Source organism: Lutra lutra, chromosome 9 (genome assembly GCF_902655055.1).
Source record: "Lutra lutra chromosome 9, mLutLut1.2, whole genome shotgun sequence".
In the NCBI taxonomy this organism is placed as follows: domain Eukaryota; kingdom Metazoa; phylum Chordata; class Mammalia; order Carnivora; family Mustelidae; genus Lutra; species Lutra lutra.
Window position 1 is genome coordinate 113,068,175 of NC_062286.1, and position 22,475 is coordinate 113,090,649.

General features: G+C 50.3%; 1 protein-coding gene and 1 long non-coding RNA gene across 9 annotated transcripts in view; both read left to right on the plus strand.

The window, feature by feature from the left end:
• The first annotated feature begins 1,410 nt into the window (after nucleotides 1-1,410).
• On the plus strand, nucleotides 1,411-17,070 carry LOC125108929 (uncharacterized). Its single transcript, XR_007130054.1, has 4 exons — nucleotides 1,411-3,921; nucleotides 13,605-13,842; nucleotides 16,127-16,238; nucleotides 16,346-17,070. It is a non-coding gene; the product is annotated as an uncharacterized LOC125108929 (long non-coding RNA).
• A 225-nt stretch (nucleotides 17,071-17,295) lies between these two features.
• RASSF2 (Ras association domain family member 2) overlaps nucleotides 17,296-22,475 on the plus strand; it is a 41,550-nt gene continuing 36,370 nt past the window's right edge. For 2 of the 8 annotated variants that reach the window (XM_047745411.1, XM_047745407.1), the window contains exons 1-2: nucleotides 17,387-17,598; nucleotides 18,488-18,553. The gene's annotated coding sequence lies outside the window, so the exon portion shown is untranslated. The other 6 variants (XM_047745413.1, XM_047745409.1, XM_047745408.1 and 3 more) reach the window with 5 other exon arrangements.

Here is a 22,475-nt window from a genome sequence, read left to right on the forward strand (position 1 = left end):
GTTTTCTTTCAAATCTCAGCATCAGCCATCCTTTCCTTCAGTTCATTTGCTGAACATTTTAATTAAAAAAAAAAATCACACTTTTATAAGGACACCTGGGTGGCTCAGTCTGTTAAGCGTCTGCCTTCAGCTCAGGTCATGATCCCAGGATCCTGGGATAGAGTCCTGCATCGGGCTCCCTGCCCAGCAGGGAGTCTGCTTCTCCCTCGGCCTGCTGCTCCCGCTGCTTGTGCTCTCCCCCCCACACCAACAAATAAACAAAATCCTTTAAAAAATAAATAAAAATCACATTTTTATCATTGTGATTAGATGGTACAATGCCCATATGTTTTAGAGAACTGGATTTAAGTTACTTTTGCAAAGTAGAAAAGTAGATAAAGCAAGGGTTAAATTTGGGTTAGAAGAGAGCAAGTATGTATTCTTTTGAGCTGGATCCTGAAGTATGAAGGTGATAAGACTTGGTGTCTGGAATGGGCTTTAAAATACTTAGTAGGGAAGAAAAGGAGATAGATTTTGCCTATGGCAAAATCTTTCTACTTGCTGAATCTGGGTGACGGGCGTGTGGGAATTCACGGTACTTTCTATGTGTAAGTATTCATCTTAAGCCTCAATAATATTTTAGTTCCTCATTTTTTGTGCTGTTCTTACATCTTGCTGGGCAGTGTTATTAATTTTTTGCTCCTGCTGCGGTGCAATGGCTAACTGAGCCAAGTCCAGAAAGAGTGACACCGGAGAGCGTTTTAGGGGATGACAAATACTTGGGCACTGCTGGAGCATAAGGTGTGAGCCAGAGAGAAGTCAGTCATGAAGACGGCACCTTAGGTAAGAGCTAGTTAATGGACAGCCTTGCAGGCTGGAGTCAGTGACATTGACCCTCCATTTCCTATCCCCCCCCCCCCCCCCCCCGCTACCTGAGTTCATCAGCAGGGGCAGAGGAAGCCCAGGGACAGCTTCCTACCTCAAGCCTATGTATGTTTCACTTTTTCTCTGCTTCGAGCTTGGGCATCACAGCAGTTTGCTCCCGGTGAAGGCAGGGGTACCAGAAGTGGAAGATGCAGGGATTTCTCCTCTTCCAGTACTGGACTGGTCACAGTGGGTCAGGCCCCAGACTTCCATCCTCCGGTGGGATGACTCTAAGGCACATTCTGTGTACTGTTCCAGAGAACTCACGAGCTGGAGTCCCATTTGCCACAGCGACAGACGGCTTCTTCCCTCCCTCCGTGGTATTTCCTAGGATTACTTCCCCCCCAAAAAGTATGTGGTGATTTCACGATAGATTCACGAATTCTTTGGCATGCCTTCCTTCCAAAGGTGGAGCTAATTTCCCTCCCCTTGAGGGCAGTGGCTTTCGTCACTATGTCTAATGACTAGAATGTCGTAGTAATCACAAGGTATGTCTTCAAGTCTAGCTCACACAAGACAGATCAACTTCTACTTGCTTCTCCTGGATCCTTTGCTCTGGGGGAAGCTACTGGCCATGCTGTGAGGACATGTGAGCCGCCCTATTGAGAGGTCCAGGCTGTGGGGCAGAACTGAGGCTTCTTGACAACACCTGTGTGCACGAGCCATCTTGGAAATGGGTTCTCTGACCCCGGTCAAGCCTTCAGATAGACTGTAGCTTCTGTGAGAGATCTTGAGGCAGAATCATTTAGCTAATCCACTCCCAACTCCCTGACCCACAGTAAAGGTAGGAAATAACCAGCATTTATTAGTGCTTTAAGCTAACTTGGGGGGGGGGGGTAATTTGTTATATGACAATAGTTAATTAAAATATAGATTCTGCTTTGGGGTAAGACATGGGAGGCTTCAGGACCTAATCCTCTAGGTGTAGGAAGTTGCAAAAGGATTTTAAGGGGGAACCCCCTAGCTCCAACGAGCAGATCCCAACTTGGGTCTTTTCCCTCTTTAGGGCGCCCACTCTCAACCCATGGCCGCGGCTTACATTATCTTCCAACGTGGCAGGCGCAAATTGGATCTCTGCCAAAAGGAAACCTTTCTGACTGTTCTCTTGACTCTGAGACCCATTAGGATTTTCTGGGTCCTCTCTAGTCCAGGCAGGCCAGGGAGTGACTTTATTCCAACCCTGGATCTGTTGGGTCCAGCTCCTCTGTAGGCCGTACCCCCTCAGCTTCCGCCCCCACACCAGCTCCAGAGTGCAGGGCCACGGTATGGTGCCTGAGGGTCCGGGAGCCTGTCTGACCATGTTTGCAGACCCCCGGCTGCTCCTGCTTCTCCGTGGCTGACGTCCAGGTGCTCTTTTTTCTGCACCCCAGAGCCCTGAAACCGCCTCTCTCGGACGAGAGGTCTGAAGACTCTGCGTCCTTGAGTGGGAGGCTTCCCCCAGAATGGAAGCCGTGTCACACATCCCCATCCCCTTCCACTCTAGGTGACCTGGGACATGAGTTCCTGAAACGGTCTCCTGAGGTGGCCACGCTCACCTTGCCATCCCAGGTGGCGTCCATGGTTCCCAGACACCGTGAAAGTAACCTGTCCCTCCTGCCAACACCTGTAGACATATTGCGGGGAGGAAGGAGGCCTTTCTGGGCACCTCATGTGAGGGACAGAACGATGGCCTTCCCTGCCATGGGAGAGGCTGTCAGTGTCCACCCGCGTTCTCTAGGCACAGACACTCACTCGACCAATGTCGCTTTCAATGGGAAGCTTTCAAGCAAACAGGAAGTGCCCGGGGACAACACTCACAGGAGAAGCTCTCAGCCAATGGCTGAAGAGTATCAGTGACCAGCTGCCTCATCCACTGGGTGGATGGCTGAGGTATGCTCTACACTCTCTCCCAGAATCCCCAGCAAGACTGAGCCCCAGTTGCCCACAGTGGTACTGGGCTCCACAGGCCCCGGGTTGGTGTCCTTTACTCCCCCACCCCCCACCTCCCACCCAGGCAACCTGCACTGGCATCTGTGTCTTGGGACCTACATTGGAGGGGACCCAAATTCTGACACCCACCCGCGGTTATCACTGAACTTCACAGGTGCCTCATGCTGGAAGTAGGGAAAGGAAGAGGTTGTATAGTGCTCTGAAGCTTCTACAAATAACTTTCTCAAAAACCAAACTAGAACAAAAATCCTCTGTCCAGCCCCATGCAGAATTTCTCTTCTTTCAGCTTCTCTGAACCTGACAGAGAATTGTCCTCTCATGTGGCAGCTTGGTGTCCCTTCCACTTAGTCACCTGGGGTCTCATGTCTTCAGGGGTCTGTGTCAGGGTGTGGGATTGGGGAGAGGAGAACAGATCTCCCATGGCATCACAGATTATGGCCACAAGCAAAAACCCTCTGGTAGACTTTGGTAAGCCAATGACTGGCCATTCTAAACCTTCACCCAGACCTCGTCTCCAAGTTCCTGACCCTAGAGCCAACTGCTTACTTGACATAGCCACAGGATGTGCCTCAAACCAGAGACATCCCCGTCCCTCTCCACCAAAGATGCTTCTCTTCCAGCTTGTGATTCCTCTACTCTCTGGTCTCCTGGACCCAGGCTGTCACCTGTGAGTCCTGCCCTGCCACCACCTCCTGAATCGATCGTCTCCTCTGCACCCCCGCCGTTACCCCATCACATGATTAGGGCTATGTGGTGTTACCACTGGTAACCCTGCAACGTGGCTGCATCTGAGTCTGCCCAGAATCCACAACCTTTGACACTTGACTGTGGTTTTTCTCACTAGTGGTGCAGTGTTCTTCCCATGCTTTGGCTTTGGCCTTGACCATGTGACCCACTTTGGTCAACGAGATGTTTTAAAGACTTGAAATGTGCTGGTGGGGCAAGATGAGTTCTCTTGTGCCTTGACCATCACGATGAGGAGAACATACCGTGACGAGCACACTGGTCTCTGGAAGGGGAGAGAACGCCAAGCAGAGCTTGAGGTCTGCAGCATGAAGCAGAGCTGTCCCAACGGCCCCCCCACAAAGGGTAAGTATTTTCAATCCTGAGTTTTAGGGCTGTGTGTCGCACTGCGGTATGTAGCCCTAGAAGGCTGACGCCCCTCTGTGGTATAAGCCACACAATTTTGTTCCTTCATTGATGTAATAACCTCTTGGCTGGTTTCCAGGTTCTAACCTTACCCCTTGCTAATCCATTCTCCTAACGGTAGCCTGAATACAGAAGCACCAGTCTGTCCTCTAGTTCTCTGCCATGTTCCCTGTTTCATGGCTTCGACTCATGACTTTTCTGATCTCTCAACAATTTTCTTTCAGATGTTACCTCACCGTCTCCCACTAGGGAGGTGAGGTCCATGGCGCTACGAAATTCATGATTTAAGGTTCTCACTGCCAACATGGGTGAAACCCAAGCTCCTCACTGTGGCCTGCGGTGCGAGGCCTGACCGGCGCCTCACCTGTGCCCATCTCCCCGCGCCCTCTCCCTGCTCCTCCACACACTACTTTCGCCATTCCCTCATGACCAAAGCCAGCCGGCAGGACGCTGGACCCTCCTCTTGCCTGGCCACTCAGCGGCTTCCAGATCCTCCTTGCCCTCCCTTCCCTGGGCGTGGGTCTGGGGAGGAAGAGGTTAAAGTTGTTGGAAGGCCTGGGCAGCCCAGGCCTGTTCTTAATCAGGGCCCAGCAGGAAGGCGTGGGGCTGCTGGCTGGGTCCTGGGAAGTCTCCACAGCAGAGCGATTAGGTGTGGTGAAGGAGAGAACATGCTGAAGGTTCGTCTCTGTGCACAGCGGAGGGTGGGGCGGTCAAGGCCTCAAAGTGGCAAAGCCCTGAGAGTTGGCTTTGTGGCTGTGGAGACTCAGCCAGCTCCGGGTGGAGGGTCAGCGTCTCACACAGGCCGGAGAGGCCCATGGACTGCTCCTGCTGGCTGAGCTGTCCTGCCCTCCCCTCCTTGGCTCCTTCCAGACGTTTCTTGGCCTGGGAAGCATGCTGGTCCTCCAAGAAACTCCCCCTAGCTGGCTCCTCTCGGCTGGTCTGCCTCTCTGAGAGAGAGGTGGCGTTGGCTCTCCGTCCGGCCCTGCAGTTTGAACAGTGTTCAGGCCGAGGCCTGGGGGAGCTGTGTTCCTGAGACGCCGCAGGAGCCAGGGATCTCAACTCGTCCTGAACTTTGTTTCTTGGCTGCACAAATGGAACGTAAAACACGTCTCACCTTCCACCTTCTGTTCCAGCCACCCCAGACCACACACGGCCTCTGACACGGGCAGGCTTTTTGTGGCTTTGAGCCTACTACAGCTCTGCCCGGAATAGCCTTTGCTACCCAAGGAACTTCTGGTTGCCCTTTAAGGCTCAATCCAGATGTTACCTCCTTCCTGAAGTTCCCCCCTTCCTATATACCCAGTCCTGTCTTTCTAGGTGCTTCCACGGAGCACCTGAAACTATCAGATCAGGGGCCTCTCCCATTAGGGTTCCTTTGGAGCACCTGACCCCTTATTAAAACTGAACCTGGCCTAAGGCCTGGTTCTGGACTTATAGCCAACTCCTGAGATCAGTGCTGCTGGTCCCTGGGCCACAGTCCAGGAAGCAAAGATTTAAAGCATTTATCTCATTCTCTCACTTGTCTGACAAGCCACACGTGAAACGGTTTGAAAAAAATACAACTTACCCTCTCCTTTGAACTCCCATTCAGGTAGTAGCAGAAAACATGCTGGTTAATTTCTGGTAAACTTGCTCATTCCAGGTTAAATTAATTCTAAAATTAATGGTTAATGCTAAAATTTTCCTTTCTGTCTGCCCGCCATCCCCCTCCCCTTCTCTCTAGGGTCTCATCTCAGTTTTGCTGCAAATGCTGCTGCTGCCAGTGGTGGTGGGGGCTGGGGGGCTTGTGCGGCGTCTTGGCAGCTGGGGCCTGGGAGAGGCATCTGATGCTGGGTGGGTGTCCTGCTGGTTGTGGGTAGCGCACCCTTCCACTCTGGCTCCCCCAAGATGTCTGAGCTCCCATATGGTCCTCGGGATGGCCCAGACCACCGCCTTTTTGTGGGTCCCCTTGTCCTGAGCTACCCTCAGGTCTCTCAGCTTTTCCCATCTGGCTTCCATGCCCTTCTCTGGGGTGAGGAGAATGTCAGTCGTCTCCCACACCCCCTTCCAGCGGCCGCCAGAAGCTTTCTGTACCTGCCTAGGTCCCTCCCTTGACCTAGGCAGACCCCAGGTCACAGGGACCAGCTTACTGCTGGCGCCTGGAGGAGTTCCTTCCCACTTTCAGGTCCCAAACTGACCCAGAAATCTGAGGGCCTTCTTGTCCACTCCCCCAACCTTCTGGATCTAACCCTAGAGAGGAGGCAGCCTGTGGACCCCTCAGAAATCCCCACCAGCTATTAACTGACTTGCTTCATGGCCTGCTCACTCTCCCTCCCACCTCCCTGCCTCCCATAGGGCTACGTTTACTTTGTAATTTTTTTACTACTTAATATATGCATATTAAACAAGTAATTCACATAGTACAAAAGCACTCAAATTGTTACACAGTGTATTTACTTTTCTTATCTAAGACAATGTTGTTCAAGTCTCTACCACAGTGATGGCAAATCCCCATGCTTCCACTCTGCCTCATCTCTCCTCCTCCCCTCCCCTCTTCTCCCCTCCCCTCCCTTCTCCTCCTCTTCACTCCCCTCCTTTCATTCTCCCTTCCCCACCACTCCCCTCCTGTCTCCCCTCTCCTCCCCTCTCCTCTGCTCTCCTCTCCTCAGTTCCAGTTGATTGTTACTATTGGTTCTGGGTCTTTATTTCTCCGTGGGGATGAATTAATGTGTTTCTGGGAGACAGATCTTCTTTGTGTAAGACAGGGGAGCACTTTGCACTTGCTCCTAAGCTTTGATCCCAACCCACAGGAAGGCGTGAGTGCTGCTGAAGCTCCGGGAACACCAAAGATGCAGACACTGCCCCTGGCTGAAACCTGCCTTCAGTGGACCCTTGGACACCCCTCCCCATAACTCTATTACCTGGGCTGTCTGCTTGCAACATCTTTTTTTATTCCCTTGCTATAAAAAAATGAAGAAATCAGGATACTTAACAACCGCTTACCTCCCTTGGTTTTATGGTTTTTGTATCATAATGGGGTATAACATTTATGTGGTTTTTGGAACCATAATTCCAAAAGTTGTCTTAACTTTAATCCCACACATTAGTACATTCAGTGATCTCTTTGGATGCCTTTCCCCCTGTTTCTTGATCCATTTGCTTACCAGACTTTATCTTTCTTCAAGTATTTTCTTCAAGATGGCTGAAGTTGTGTCGGTTTGAGATATTAGTGTGTTTTATATTCGGATTACAGTTTGAGTTGATGTAAATTCTTGGGTCAGGTTTTCTTTCTCTGTGGACGCCATGGTGTTGTAAGAGGTACCCGACTGCTTCATTGTTTTCTAGCTTGGAATGTTGCTGTGCTGTTGTTTGTGCCAGCCTGACCTTTCTTCCCCCAAAGATTGATTGATTGATCGATCGATTGATTATTTATTTGTTTGTTTATTTATTTATGAGAGAGCACAAGCAGGGGGATCAACAGAGGGGGAGGGAGAAACAGCCCCTGCTGAGCAGGGAGCCGGATGTGGGACTCAGTGCTGGGACCTTGGGATCATGACCTGAGCTGAAGGCAGACCCGTAACCCACTGAGCCACCCAGGCGCCCTGATTTTTTTTTTTTTTTTTCAAATGGGTGATTTGACTTTACTACTGGGTAACTAAAGGAATCTTTATCTTTGAAGTACGGTAACATTATTAGGATGTGTTGGTGTTGGCTGGTCTAGTCCTTTAGCAATTCATTCAATCAATGTTTATTGGGACTCTCCGGTGCCAGGCATGATTTTAAACGTGGGGGACACAGCAGTGAACAAAAAGGACAAGAACCCCTATTCCTACACTTCATGAAACTTTCATTTTGGTGAAAAACTTAGGAAAGAAAACTCTACCTATTTTCTCACAACATAGTATGCCCTTTAAATCTGTAAACTCAAGTTTTTTGTTTAGGGAAGTTTTCTCAATTCATATATTTGAATGCTAGTATACGTGTGTTGGAATCCTTTGTTTTTGTTCCATATTTGTTATTCTCTTCCTTTTAAAATTCACTGTTTTGGCTTCTAAAGTATTTTTTTTTATCTTTGGGGGGGGTTACAGAGGGAGAGAGAATCTTAAGCAGGCTCCATGCCCTGTGTGGAGACCAACATGGGGCTCGATCTCACAACCCTGAGATCATGACCTGAGCCAAAATGAAGAGCTGGACACTTCACCAACTGAGCCACCCAGCTGCCCCTAAAACTCATTGTTATTGTCCATGTTATGGTGCTCATTTTTCTGGAATTCATCTCTGATGTTTGAAGCTGAATTTTTCCTATTTTTTTTTAGTGTTTCTCTATGCCCTTCATTACTGTGATGATTTTATGTTTCTCTTCCACTTTTTTTCCTAAGTCCTGACAGCTTATATTTCTCCTCTTCCCTTTGTCTTAAATTATTTTCTTGTGTGCTTATAACTTTTCTTTGAATTATTGTTTATAGGTGATTCTTTCATTAAGTTATTGAATTTATGAGAAAATCTTTGTCACAACTTATCTATCCAAGACAAAGTCTTTCTCAAGTGGGAGTAAGGGGTCTCTCTCTCTGGATCTTTAGAAAGCTCTAGACAACAATATAGAATACTAATAGTAATATATATTAACAGTAGTATGAACAGTAATACATATTTACTTCTTACACTACACTATAGTAACTTGATAGGCTTTTGTCTCCTGATTGTTGAAAGCACTTCTGGCATTGTTCCTATTTATTGAATGTTTGCTGTGACCAATAGAGGCTTCTACATCACAATGGAGGAGAAAATGGGAGTGTGGGATAGGAAGGGAAGATAGGGGAGTGAGGGCAGGGTGCAAGGCCAACTTCTGCTGACTTCACAATTTTTCCAAGAGTGGGTGGGTGTTGTGTTCTCACCCCAAGAATTCTGAGGAGATGCTTCTGTTGCTTCCAATGCCCAGCCCTTAGAGATTACAAAGAAGCAATAACCTGACTTTCTCTACTCTCACCCCCGGGCATATACCAACCTCAGTTTCCTCATTCAGTTTCAGTTTTTAAGTGAGGCTAGCAGAGTGAGGACCCAGTAGTTGTCATTCTCCACCTGGTCTGGGCTGCTGCGGAGGCAGAAAGCACAAAGGCTGAGAGACACTTTTGATAGACTGCCTAGATTCATATCCTAGCTCTGACTCTTGTTGCTATGATCTTGGGCAAGTTATCCAACCACTCTTTGCCTCAGTTTCCTTTTCTGTAAGAATGAAGATAATAATAATACCACCTACCAGGGCTATATGAGAATTAAATGAGCTAAAACCTGTGGCAAGTATTGTGGCAAATAACATGATAGGATTAATTTTTTCATTTCCTTCATTCACAGATATGTGTCGAGCCCTCTCAATATGGCTGTTGGAGAAGAACTGATAAACTGACAAATAAGACGCCATCTTGGCTGTTGGGCTGGTTGACCTGAGGAGGTGCTCACTGTAGATACATTTTGAAATGTTGCTGTGAGATCACTGAAGAAGTGACAGAGTGGGTGAGGAAAGGCTCTTCAGGGAGGGCTTCCTGAAAGAAGGGGCACTGGAGCCGAGTTTTGGAGAATGAGCAGTCATCAAGAGTAGGTCCAGAATATGGGAAGGGCTTTAAGTAGAGTTCTAATTGGGTTACGGAACTAAGGGATGCAGCAAATGCTATGATTGACTGATCTTTTACTTGGATTGCATGTTTTAGTTGGGAAGATGAAGAGTGGAGGGCACTGATGGACATTACATCGAGGGTAATGAGAGAAAGAGTCCAGCAGAGAGGGGGAGGAAAGAGTTTCCAGGAGAAAGGGAACGCTCAAGCCAGTTAATGGAGGTGTGAGAAGGCATGGCACGTTCAGGGAACCCACCACCCAGGATCTCTCAAGAATGCCCAGGGGCCAGGTTTCCATGGACAGGGACCATCCCACCTGACCATGGACCTGAGCTGACAGAGATAAAAGGACCAACAGGTGGGAGATGAACAGACTATGTGACCTGTCAGATAGAGACTCCAAGCAAGCACTTTCCACCTCTGCCCATTTCTTCCTTTTCTGAGACCACTAACCCATTTTACCTGCCCACCTTACTCTGCTGCAAGCCACAGCGGATGTTGCCCAGAGACTGTATGAGCTGATGGTGGGCACAGGATCTCTAAGTGCATGTAGACTTAGGGATCAAGACTGCCATCTGGGCAGAAGTTAGAGCAGATATGAGGAGAGAAGGCAATACAAGAAGCAGGGAAGAAGAAAGGGAGGGAGAGAGGGAGACAGAGAGATGGGGGGCAAGAATGAGAGGAGATTGTAGGTCACAGTCTAGCCCTCTTGATGCTGGCTCACTTCCTTCCCATGAGTTCTACAAGGAATTTTATTCCTTAAAATCAGTCTCTCTTTACTTAGACTGGCTCAGAGGGCTTCTGTTTCTTGTAATCAGAGGGTGCAGTGAGTTGGTTTCTCTAAGTCTCGATTTCTGAGCCCACCAAATGCATTATTGGACAAGATGTTGTTTAATGTTTTCTTTTCTTTTCTTTTTTTTTAGCTCCTTGATTTTGATATTTCTTTTATTTCACCATGCCTAACATGGTCCCTTGCACACCACAGATGTCTCGTAAATATCTATCAACATAATTTTGAATGTGTATTGCATTATGACAGGATAACATTTTCACACCAAGTAATTAGTATTTCAATACATCCAAGAATGGAGGGGGAGCTTTGATGGAATGTAACCTTGGGGTCAAAGAAACTTGAATAGATGGCTAGAAAAATTATATGAAATCTCCTATCTAATCTGAAACACAGTTCAGTTACCAAATTCTGTTTATTTATTTTTATTTTTTTAAGATTGTATTTATTTATTTGAGAGAGAGCAAGCTAGAGAGAGAGCATGAGCAAAAGCTGGGGGAGGTGCAGAGGGAGAAGCAGATTTTCTCACTGAGCAACGAGCCGGATGTGGGGCTCCATGTGGGGCTCGATCCCAGGACCCTGAGACCATGACCTGAGCTGAAGATAGACACTTAACTGACTGAGCCACCCAAGCACCCCACCAAATTCTGTTTATAAGCACTTTGTTTAGGGGGATAGCTGTGCAGAGAATTTTTTACTTACGCCTCTCTACCAATACTTATTGGGAAAAGTTGCATATTTGCAAGGAATGAACTGACTCTAAGCTATATACTTTGAGTCCTTCACTTTCCTTTTTCCCCCTCTCACCATCCCCCATCTGCACTTGAAGTGGAGGAGGGAAAAATCCAGGAAAGGCAGGTCTCGTCTCTGGGGCCGGAGACTGGCACACCTGAGTCTTAGGTGCCAACTGTATGAGAGCTTTAATCTGCCCTCCCATCTCCAAGGATGAGTCCAGGCACTGTACTGTATAAATATTTAAGATGCTATGGAAATTTCTTAGTGGTGGATAAAGTGGATGCTTTTAATTAAGAAAGCCCTTCTCTATGACAGATAAAGCTGTGGGGTTCAGTGACAAAGTCTTTGTTACTCAAATTTCCCTAGTCTCTCCACTTTATGAGAACAAATGGTCCCATCAACAGCCATAAACAGAAATTTCATCAGCTCACTGAGACTTCGGCCATCCATACTTCCATACTGGTTTTGGAGGTGGGGGTGCCCGTGGGGGGAGATTCCCAGAGGCCTCCCTTGCAAGCTCATAAGCAAATCCAGGAGGCTCCAGACTCGTGTTCACTGATATCCGGGTTGTGTCGGCCATGCCCACCTCATCTTACTAAGTTCTTTTTCTTCCTTTGTATTATAGGATTTTATTTTATTTATTTATTTTTAAAGATTTTATTTATTTATTTGACAGAGAGAGATCACAAGTAGGCAGCGAGGCAGGCAAGGGGGGCAGGGAAGCAGACTTCCTGCTGAGCAGAGAGCTGATGTGGGGCTTGATCCCAGAACCTGGGATCATGACTTGAGCCGAAAGCAGAGGCTTAACCCACTGAGCCACCCAGGCGCCCCCAGGCTTTTATTTTTGTGTGTTTTCCCCTCTGGCTTTATTGAGATATAATTGACATACAACATTAAGTAAATGGAAGCTGTACAGCATGATGATTTGATATATATGTATATTGCAAAACAATTACACCAATAAGGTTAGTTAACACATCCATCAGTGGCCAGAGTTACCATTTTTTATCCTGTCAAGTTCTTTAATGGTCACTGCTGTATAAGGAACAACCCAGACCTGAGTGACTTAAGATGTAACCGTCTATTTAGCTGGGGCTTGTACTGGTTGGCTATCTGGGCTAGATTCAGCTGGATTTCTTCCTGCATCAGCGGTCAACTCGGGATTGGGTAGAGGGCTTTCAGATCTTGGTTGGGTCTTTCACATGTCTGGAGGGCCTCAGTTGGGACAGCTGGGTTGCCTTGGCTCTGGGTCAAGAGATCTCTCACCTTCCAGCAGGCTAACTCAGGCTTACTCACGTGGTAGTGGAGAGGGTAGAAGAATGCAAGGCTTCTTGAGGTCAGGGTCAGAAAAGGTACAGTGTGACTTCTGCTACATTCTGTTGGCCAAAGCAACAGTATCAACCCAGATTCAAGGTTGTGAAGTAGGTTCCCCCTTTTTGTGGGAGGAACTGTGAAGTGTTTGCCAGGAGGGGAGTAACTGTGACTGTTGTGGCAATTCATCTACTACTTTCTGAGTAATGTCAACATACCAAGCCCTTGAAATGGAGAAGCGGAGTGAAGTGTAGGTCTCTCAAGTGTTGCTTAGCAGGAGGGTCCCCAACACATAGCTGCTTGGGCCCCAGAGTCTCCCTGCAGTTTATGAAATAGTTCTTGGAGTTGTAACATAGAGTTTCTATCTTTCTAGGATCCCTGGTGTGTCCAGAGGGCCAAGTTGGGGGCAGAGTTGAATGACAATTCCATCTTCCTTCTGGCACTAAAACTTTGTTACTAGACCAAACCAAACATGGTTTCTTCTTTCCTTAGAATGAAAATAATCTCCCAGGAGGACTTTTTTCACCTTCCAAGCAAATAGATTTCCAGCCAGCCCACCATGTTAGTGTGCCAGACATGTCCAGATATATTTGGGTCCCAGTGGCAGACCTTGCTGAGTCTTCTCTAATTTCTATAACTCATTAGATTTTCTTTTGCAGAGTCTCTCTTCCTGGATAGCAGAGGGAAAAAAATGGAGTCTGAGGCAATAATCTCCTTAGAGACTTCCCAAGTTTTTCCTGTGGTGGCACGTGAGGTGGTGCCTCTGGGTCTCCGTTAGGCCTCCCCGCAGAAAGTCTGCTCCAGATCATCCCTTGAAAGCAGAACGCTGAGGGGTGATTGGCCCTATTCCTCAGTGCTCGGCTGCGGAAGCCTGTGGCCTGTGTACCTCATGGACTGGGTGCTCTGTGCTCCTTCAGAGCTCTGCAGTGCTCCCTGACTTCCCCAACAACATTAACCAATGTTCCTTCACCAATATTCCCTCTGAGACGTCATCATGTCCTCCCGTCAGTCCCTGACCAAACCTCCAGGGTCAACTTGTCCCTCTCCATGCTGGGCCTTAGATCAGATGATTCCTGTGTTCTGTGTCACAACCCCTCAGCCCACCTCTGACCCTAGCAGAACTGTGGGGCACAGCTTCATGTACAGTGACTCATCCCACCTCTAGTGACAAAGGCAGTGGCTCTGCTTTTCTGTCCCAGATGTTTCCTTGAAACACAACCAGAAGTAAGAAGAAGTAAACTTTCCTGGGAGACATCCTCAACCGGTGGGAGATGAGATAAATGCCCCAGCCCCCTGAACTTCAGAGAGGACCATTTTGAGGCACATTTTATACAGTTCCTCAGAGGGGCCCCAGAAGAATGGAGACCCAGTTGTACACCCTTTATTAGCATCTCCTCCTGCCCTGTCTTACATCCCTGCTTTCTGGATCAACTCCAGGTAAGTGACCTGTACCCAAGTCCTTACCTCAGATTCTGTTTTTGAGAGAACTCAAACTAAGACAGGCCTTGCAGAAAGCCCGAGACTCACAAGTTAGCTTCCTTCTGAGGCCCCTGGTCCTGGGGAGCAGGAAGGAACTTCTGCATCATGTCTGGACCACTGAGGACTTACAGGTGACTCCAGAAACTAAATCCAGGCCAGGCCCTAGCTCTGTATAACCATGGTGATCCACGAAGCTGACTTTAAAGAGGCTGCCCCCTCTCCTAGCCCAGTGCCTGAGGACAGGGGAGGAGGAGGTAGGCCGCCCATGTGGTTATCTCCTCAGAACCTCCCTTAACCCAGTGACATACCTCCTCACTCTGGTCAAAGGTCACAATCACAGAAGAAGCGACCTTTCCTTCAGACTGTCTGTCTCCTGCTTCTTCCTCTTTTCTCCCAGAATCCACTGGGAACTCAAGAGTGGGCTTTGGGCCTCCAACTCTTCTCTGCAGACCTTCCTTCTTCCCAGGCATGTGGTAGAGCTCTGATCTACTGGCAAAGCCTGCCCCTTTCGATGTTCTGTGGAGACATGAGGAATTTGGAAAATCATTTTCTCTCTGGCTACGCTTGACATTCCTGCCACTGCTTCGCTAAAGAGATGAGGGAAGTCGACTTTGAGACTCTGAGTCAGTCAGTGGCTTCCTCGCTCTCTAACCTTGCGCTGTCCCAATAGGGTAGCCAACAGCCACATGTGGCTACGGAGCACTGAAACACAGCTGGTACTACTGAAGAACTAAATTTCAAGTTCATTTAATCTTAATTAAAATTTAAATATAAAAACTGATATACTCAGTTCAGTTATCGGCTAACTTTAGAGTATATCTGAAACAACTTGAGCCTGTGAATCTACTTTCTCAGATAGAGATTTTATAAAGCCTAAACTCAGATCAAGTATTTTTTAATGAAAATCTAACGTCCGAATTGAGATGTGCTGAAGTAGAAATACACACCCGATTTCAGCCTTAGTACATGACCAGAATGCAAAATACTTCATGAGTCATGTCTTTATATTGTTTACATGGTGAAAATGGTAATATTTTGAATACATTGGGTTAAGTAAAATATATCATGAAAATTAATTTCACTTGTTTTGTTTTCTTTTTAAACTATTTTCAATGTAGCTAGAAAGTTTTAATTGAGCCTGTGGCTTGCACTTTATTTCCGTTGGCCAGCCTGTGTTCTAGACAGTGCTATCTGCTGCTTCCCTGGAGCCATGGCCTCCAGGGCCAGTCCCCAGGGGTGGATGGTGGCAAGAAAAGAAGGTTTCGAGGGGGGGCTTTCATGTAGCTGTTTAATATTTGTGAAGTATTAAACCTGTTACAGATGTATTGTCCCTATACCCACTGGAAGTATAAGAACCTTTTCCTTTCTCTTCTGTGGCTTTTGTATGGGGAAATTGATGGAAAGAAAGATGTTTTCTGGTATCTTGAATTAATCAATTTATTCACCAGCATGGAAATATAAGTAGAGGGGAATGGATTCTTTTTTTTTCTTTTTTAATATTTTATTTATTTATTCGACAGGCAGAGATCACAAATAGGCCGAGAGGCAGGCAGAGAGAGGAAAGGAAGCAGGCTCCCTGCTGGGCAGAGAGCCCGATGTGGGGCTCGATCCCAGGACCCTGGGATCATGACCTGAGCTGAAGGCAGAGGCTTTAATCCACTGAGCCACCCAGGTGCCCCCTTTTTTTCTTTTTTTTTAAAGATTTATTTTAGACAGAAAAAGAGAGAAAGTTGGGGGGGGAGGGGGGCTGAGGGAGAGGGAGAGAGGGAGTCTCTAGCACGCTCCCCAGTGAATAGAGAACCCAACTGGGGCTTGATCCCAGGACCCAGAGAATATGAACTCAGCCAAAACCAAGAGTCTGTTGCTTAACCAACCAGCCAACCAGGGGCCCCAAGGACTGGACTCTTTTAAATAGGGCCTAACGGCAGGGTCCCTGACAGCCCAGTTTGCACAAGAGTCCCCCACCCCAGCTGATTGGTCATACATAGCATGGTTACCTGACTCAACCTGGGCCAAAGAGTTGCTCTCTTTGAGTAAAGGTGAAGGGATTCCAGCTCCACCTGGCTGCCCATCTTCAAAAGGGGAGCTCCAAGCCCCAGTGATGTAAATGAGGGCCACTCTTTGTCATGTGTCTGGGGCCTATGGAAGGCCCATCTGTGAGCCAAGGGAAGAGCTGGCATCTCAGAGAAGACTTTCTGAGTTCCTGGAAGCCCTCCAGGCTCTAATTGTGCCTCTCATGCAGCTCTCCCCGCCGTTCTGACCTTGAGGTCATAGAGAAAACACGCTGTCCTCCAAATACATTCCCCCGATGGTGTTCATGTTACCTACAAAGGAAAGCAGCCTACCAATACAGAGTAAGTAGTGGCTGAGGGGTAGGGGAGAATATTAATGGGAGAGCTTTGTGTTTATAGGTCAAGGGGAAAGTACAAGTAGATTTTTTTTTTTTCTTTTTTCCCTACAGAAAATGCTGATCAGTGGCCTCCTTGTTCCAGGGTAGCTGACACAGTCTTGGGCACCACCCTACAGCTGCGTTTTGGGTTCAAAGGCTTTTGTGGCTGGGCTGGGAAGCACATCACCATTTACAACATTGTTTCTAAGGGAGACACATTCCAAGATCCAAACAATGAATTTAGTAAAGAATGTTTGGCTTTTAGGAGGGATGAGCAGAGCCGGCTGTATCCTGGGGGCTGGCTATGCATTAACCATTAGCTTCCCTTCCCTTTAGACAAGGAGACTCACCCTGCAGGGCTGGGGCATGTATGGGAGGAGGGGTTTATGATAAGAGGAAGGAAATAGATAAGGTGCCCCACAGTTGGGGTTCTCCAAGCCTTCCTCCGCGCTGAGTATCCCCATAGTCCAGGGATGGATGAGTGAGGGAGGTGAGAGGTGGACAAAGAAACTTGTCTTCCTTCCCTCACGGTCACGTCTGCCCGCCCGCCTGTTGAAGGGGGCTTGCTTAGACCCTGCTCAGCTCAAACCCTTTTTGGAATAAGGCGGGGTGTTAGAAAATGAATCGGACATCCTCTGCCTGCGGAATCCGGGGCGCTCGAGGTGGGCTCTGCCGGGCGGCGTGACCATTCCCTGGGAGTGGCTGTCACAGCTTGGGGCGAGCCAAGGGGCTTGGACCAAGACTCCTCCGGCTTAAGAGGGCAGTGGCGAATGGGGTGAGGGGAGTCAGTCCATCCTCTCCACCCCTGCACTTCTACCCCCGCCCCACCACCGCCCCCCCGCCAGCCCGGAAGGAGCGCTGGCAGCCTGAGCCCTGACTCGCAGGAGGGGAAGGAGGGGACGCGCAGCCCAAGCATTGTCTGGGAGGGAGGGGAGAAGCTCCGCCCCCCAGGAGGAGGGGAGGGGAGGAGGGGGATAGGGGACGGAGGGCGGGAGACGCGGGGAGGAAGAAAGGCGAGGGAAGAGGGGCGGGGGAGAGATGGAGCGCTAGAGAAAGACCCGGAGAGAGGCCGATCGGACGCGGTAGGGACGGATAAAGGCAGGGGGGCGGGATAGAGGGCGGGAGGGGCGGAGGGGAGGCGAGGAGGGCGGGGCGCCCGACCCCCAATCGCGCGGCCGCCGCCTGCGCCGCCCGGCTGGATTTGAGCCGGGCCCGCGGCTAGCAGACTCAGGCGCTGGCTGGAGCAACGCCCCCCCACCCCCGCGCAGAGGCACCCCCACTTTCCAACTCCGCGGGCGATGCAGCCGACTCAGGACGCAGGCAAGGTTCGGGGCGCGGGGCACCGGGCGCGGGATGCGGGGCGCAAGGTGCCGGGCACGGGCCGGTCCTCTCTCCCTTGCCTCCCTCCAGCCCCGCCGAAAGTTTTCCCGCGGTGTTCCCAGCCTGGTCCAGGTCAGCGCCTCAGTCTTCCCCTACCCTGGTCTCCTCTCTCCTCCCGGGGCCGCCGGGGGTTCCCTGGAGTGCGGAACCCCCGGGGGCCGCGTAGGAGCCAGCCCCTGAGCGCCCAGCTTCTGGCCGGAGAAAGTTGTGGCTCCAAGCTTGCCTTCCCTCTGCGACCCTTGGGTCCTTCTTCCCTCCGGCGCCCCCGCCCCAACCCCGGGGTTCTCGGGACTCCCTGGCAAGCTGGGGCCGGGCAGCAGGTGCCGGGATGGGAGGCCCGGACAGCGCTGGGAAGTGTCTGACCCCAAACGGGTCCCCATTTTCCCAGCCCAACGGACGGTTCCCCAGAGGGGGGTCCAGCACCCGGCGCGGGCAGGCGGCGCTCCCGAGGCCACTTCTGAAGGGCGCGGGGCCTCGGGGGCCCTCGGTCCTCGTGGCACTTCCCGTTGCGGTCTCCCTGTCCGCCTACCGAGCTAGCGCTGAGGTCGTTGGGGACCTCAGCTTTGCGTCCTCTCTCTCCGGAGAGGGGCAGTTTCCTTGGGCGACCCAGCCACTTCTGCATTTCGGTCGCCTGCTTTGCATTCAGCTCTTAAACTTGGAGAACCCTGGGGACAGCGCGGAGCGGCGCGGTGGCCCGATAGGGCGACGGAGGGCTTCCTCTTACTGTGGGGCTCTCTGTGGGTCCTCGTTTGTTCACACCCCCCCCTCCCGCCACTGAGTGACAGCAGGAGCTGAGCGCTGCGCTTCTCAATGCTGCCGATACTTTATTCCCAGGTGTCCGGAATCGGGGTTCTCCCAGAGGACAGAGGCCGTGACTAACCAGCGTGGGCCAGGTTTCTAGTAAGTACCTTAGTGGGATGAATGAAAATTAGACCCAGGGAGCTGCCAAGTAACAATTCATCCTGGAGTGGGACTCTGTTCCTGTCACAGCTGATCTTGGTACAATGGGAGGAAAGAATTAGAAACAATGATTCTTTTAAACAGCTGGGATTCAGAGCCTGGGGCCTGCTTTCCAGAGCATCTGGGGGAGGAATCTGGGGTTGGATTTATTCTACTTATCAGTCCACACTTATTTACTGGGAACTTTTTCTGGAGTGGTCTTTGGAATTAAAGAAACTTCTCATGGCTAAGATATATTGGGTTTTTTGAGGGGAGGTGGGTTATTTGATGTTGTGTGTGTTGTGTGTGTGTGTGTGTGTGTGTGTGTATGTGTGTGTGTGTTTTAACTTGTGTCTACATGTGGTGTCCCAGGGACTAAGTGTGAATCAACCTGGGAGGCTCCCACTTGGGATCAGAGACCCTGCAGTGGGGTCATGAGCTGTGCTTTCTCCTCTGAACCGGGCAGCCTGGGAGCTGCTGCAGTCCTCTGGGCCCTGACAGGCTAACAGCCACATGGTGGCTGGGCTGGGAGAGGTGGGATAGTTTGGGAAAGAGGGTAGGTGGTTCTTGCCCTGGCTGGAAGGACAGGGAGTCAGAGAGGCTGCCCACCTGGGGAACCTCAGAGCGTGGGCTGGGCTGGACTGGGGAGGCTGGGCTATGAGTCCTGACCCCCCTTCAGAAGATGGAAGAGCAGGGGTGGCATATATGGAGACAGGATAATCTGGCTGGGGTGCAGCCAAGATGTATCCCATGCTCCTTGCCCTCAGTTTTGTGCTTTGGAAATCCAGTTGGAAGGAGGTGCATCTTCAGGGAGCCTGGCTGAAAGGAGGCCAGGTGACCTGGGGCCCCCAGGCATTCCCCCCTCCAGGGCAAGTCCCGGGGAATGGGTGGGAAGGGGTGCCCCTTACCCCCAAATATGCAGACCAGAGCATGCGTCCCTGTGCCTCTGGTGGCAGCATCCCCACCTTCATGAGCTGGGGACGGAGAGTCTCATCCTGCCCCCGGGGCTCTGGAACCCCCCTCTCTGCATTTCTGCAGAGCTTCTGTTCTTCGTGTTCCCTTAGAAGTCACTTAGCAGGGATAGATGCCCTACACTTGTTTTCCCTCCCTCAAGCCTTCCGTTTCTCAGCTGCGCTGTCCTACCCACGAACTTTCAGTCACCCACTGGTTTTGCTTTGATTTCTTGGTCTATTTCCTGGAATCCCAGAGCCAAGCTTCGTGTCTGCCTTCTGTGCGTGAGCTGCTTAGGAATGACCAGGACACTTGGCTGGAGAGGCGCCCAGGACTGCGCTTCTGATGGCGTGCCCATGACTGTCCCACAGCACAGAAGAACGCTGGCCTGATGATTGCCTTTGGTTCTCCCTAAGATACTTGGGCCGGAAGTGTCCTCACTGGGAGGGGGTTTACAGGCAGGACCTGAGGACCAGAGAATCCTGCTGGGGGACCAGGAAAGGGACTGGGACTTGCCAGGGTCTCCTCCTTTCCCCCAGGGTGGAAACCGGGCAGGTCTCAGCAGTGTGCCTGGAACAGAACAGGACAGCCAGTCTCTGTGTTCAAGACAGAGCTGCTGAGAGCTGCTGCCACTGGGTTTCTAAAACTAGGGCAGTGGTCCCCCTCTGCCACCTCCTTGTTTCTCCCACCGCTCCTTACAGTATGGTCCAGTGATCTACCCTCATGACACACTGTCCTATTAAATACCTCCCTGCATCTCCAGAAGAATGTTAAGTGAGTCCTTAAGATGGGGTCAGCTCCTGCAGACCTGTGATTGCTGGTTTCATTTCTTTGGCCTACTTGTGGGTTCCCGTGGAGGACATGTGTGTGTGAGGTTGGAGGGAGAGGGTAGGGCAGGAGGCACAGGGGAAGTGGGGCACAGTAAACCGGGACATCCTCCAGACTCGGCTGGCAGGGCATCTAGTGGGTCATTTGGGATCGTCCCTGGGGTGGCACACGGAGCCTGGAGCCTATAATCGGCTGATGAATCTGCTTGGGATGACGTTTGAGGCTGTAGGACTCTGCCCAGGCCAGCTATGGCTGATTCCGAGAAGGAAACCTTATGCCCAAGAAGGGGGCAGTGAAAGGGTCTTGGCTAATTCCTGTGGGATGAGCAAAGTGACATAGAAGGGCTTTCCCCTGGTCATCCCATTGATAAAACTTGACAAAAAGATACCCTTGCTCCCTTGGACATCCCAACCCAACGTGATTTGGCAAAGTGGGTTTATTTCACGAGGATGGTGCTCTCCCCACGGCTGGCATGCACTTCAGTGTTTGGTTAACTGCTCATTTCTAAAAGAGGAATGCAGTGTTGGATTTGGGGTTTGAATGGGATTTGACCGCTTCCAGCTCGATGATATTGGGCAACGTAATAGATGCTCTCAGCATCCTTCCTGTGTTCCCTTGGCCTCAGCCAGTGACGGATGAAAGCTCCCTCACTTCTCTGCTGGGGTGGCTTGGGGGCACGTGCTATGCTGTGTCTTAGAGTTGCCTAGTAACTGGTCCCCTTCACTGGCTGCTGTCCCTTCCCTGTTTCCCTTTCCAGCCCCCTTCCACTTGCACCTGGATCCTTGTTTTAGGGTCAGCTTCTGAGGGAAAGCAACCAAGGATGGGTTTCAGGCTGCAGTCAAGCAGTCATGTAAAGCCTCTTAGCCTCAGTTTCCCCAGCTGTAAGATGGCAGTTATAACTGTCTCCCGGTCATACTGTGATGCCCATTCAGAGGAGAGCCTGGCACACAGCAAACATTCAGGCAGCCATGGGCCGCTCATTGATCAAGATGGAAGGGGCCATGGAGGTTCTGGGAGCGGGCATTATGATGGCTCATGAATGGCCAGTTATAACGTCTTGGTGGAGAGAGGCTATCCTTCAGCTAGGTGAGAAAGCTGAGTGCACCTGCTCATGGCTGTCACATTTAGGCTGTGACCGGTGATAGATGCTGAACAGCCGCTTGGGTGGCACTGGGCCATGCTGGAGTTCTGCTGTGGTCTTTCCTGTTGCCAAGGGGAATTCAGCCCGGCCACCTTCTGCCTTCCTGGCATAACGGTTTCTCTTCATGACACAGGTGTGTTGTGTCCCTTGAGGAGGGGACTGGTTTCTTATGGAAAGGACAGTCCCTACACTTTCCTGAACTGCTATGCCATGCCACAGACACCCAAGTGAGAGCCCAGAAAATTCTACATGGCAAAAAAGACCTTTGTGTGGCAGAATTCGACATCCCCGCTGTGATTTTTATCCCCAAAGCTCTGTGGACAGTCCTGCCGAGGGAGTCCCGGACTCCGCAGTGGCCCTGGTGGGAAATCTTATCCTAGGGATGTAATTAGGCAAGTGCAGAAAAATATGTGCAGAGGGGTGTCCCTTGCAGCATTCTTTGTAATAATAACCACCAAAATGGAGAGTAAACCCCAACAAAAGCAAACGTGTTAATTCTGGTCCAGGTAGCCCTGGCTTTTCCAAAGTTGTTTGCCTTAGGCTGTTGGTTGTTTTTTGTTTTTGTTTTAAAGATTTTATTTATTTGACAGAGAGAGAAATCACAAGTAGGCAGAGGGGCAGGCAGAGAGAGGGGGAAGCAGGCTCCCCACTAAGCAGGGAGCCTAATCTGATGCACGACTGGATCCCAGGATCCTGGGATCATGACCTGAGCTGAAAGCAGATGCTTAGCCGACTGAGCCACCCAGGCACCCCAGGATTTTTGTTTTTATGAAAAAAAGGCAAAAAGCATAAGTAGCACTCAGCATTTGTTCTGCAGTGAGCCCTTATGGAGGCTGTACCCCCCCCCCACCCCCGAGCTGAGACTGGCCCCGCCAAGCTCCTTCCCTGGGACCTACTCTCAGCATCTCACCGTCTCAGCATCAAGCCAATGCCGGAGCTTTGAACTGTGTCTGTGAGCTTCTG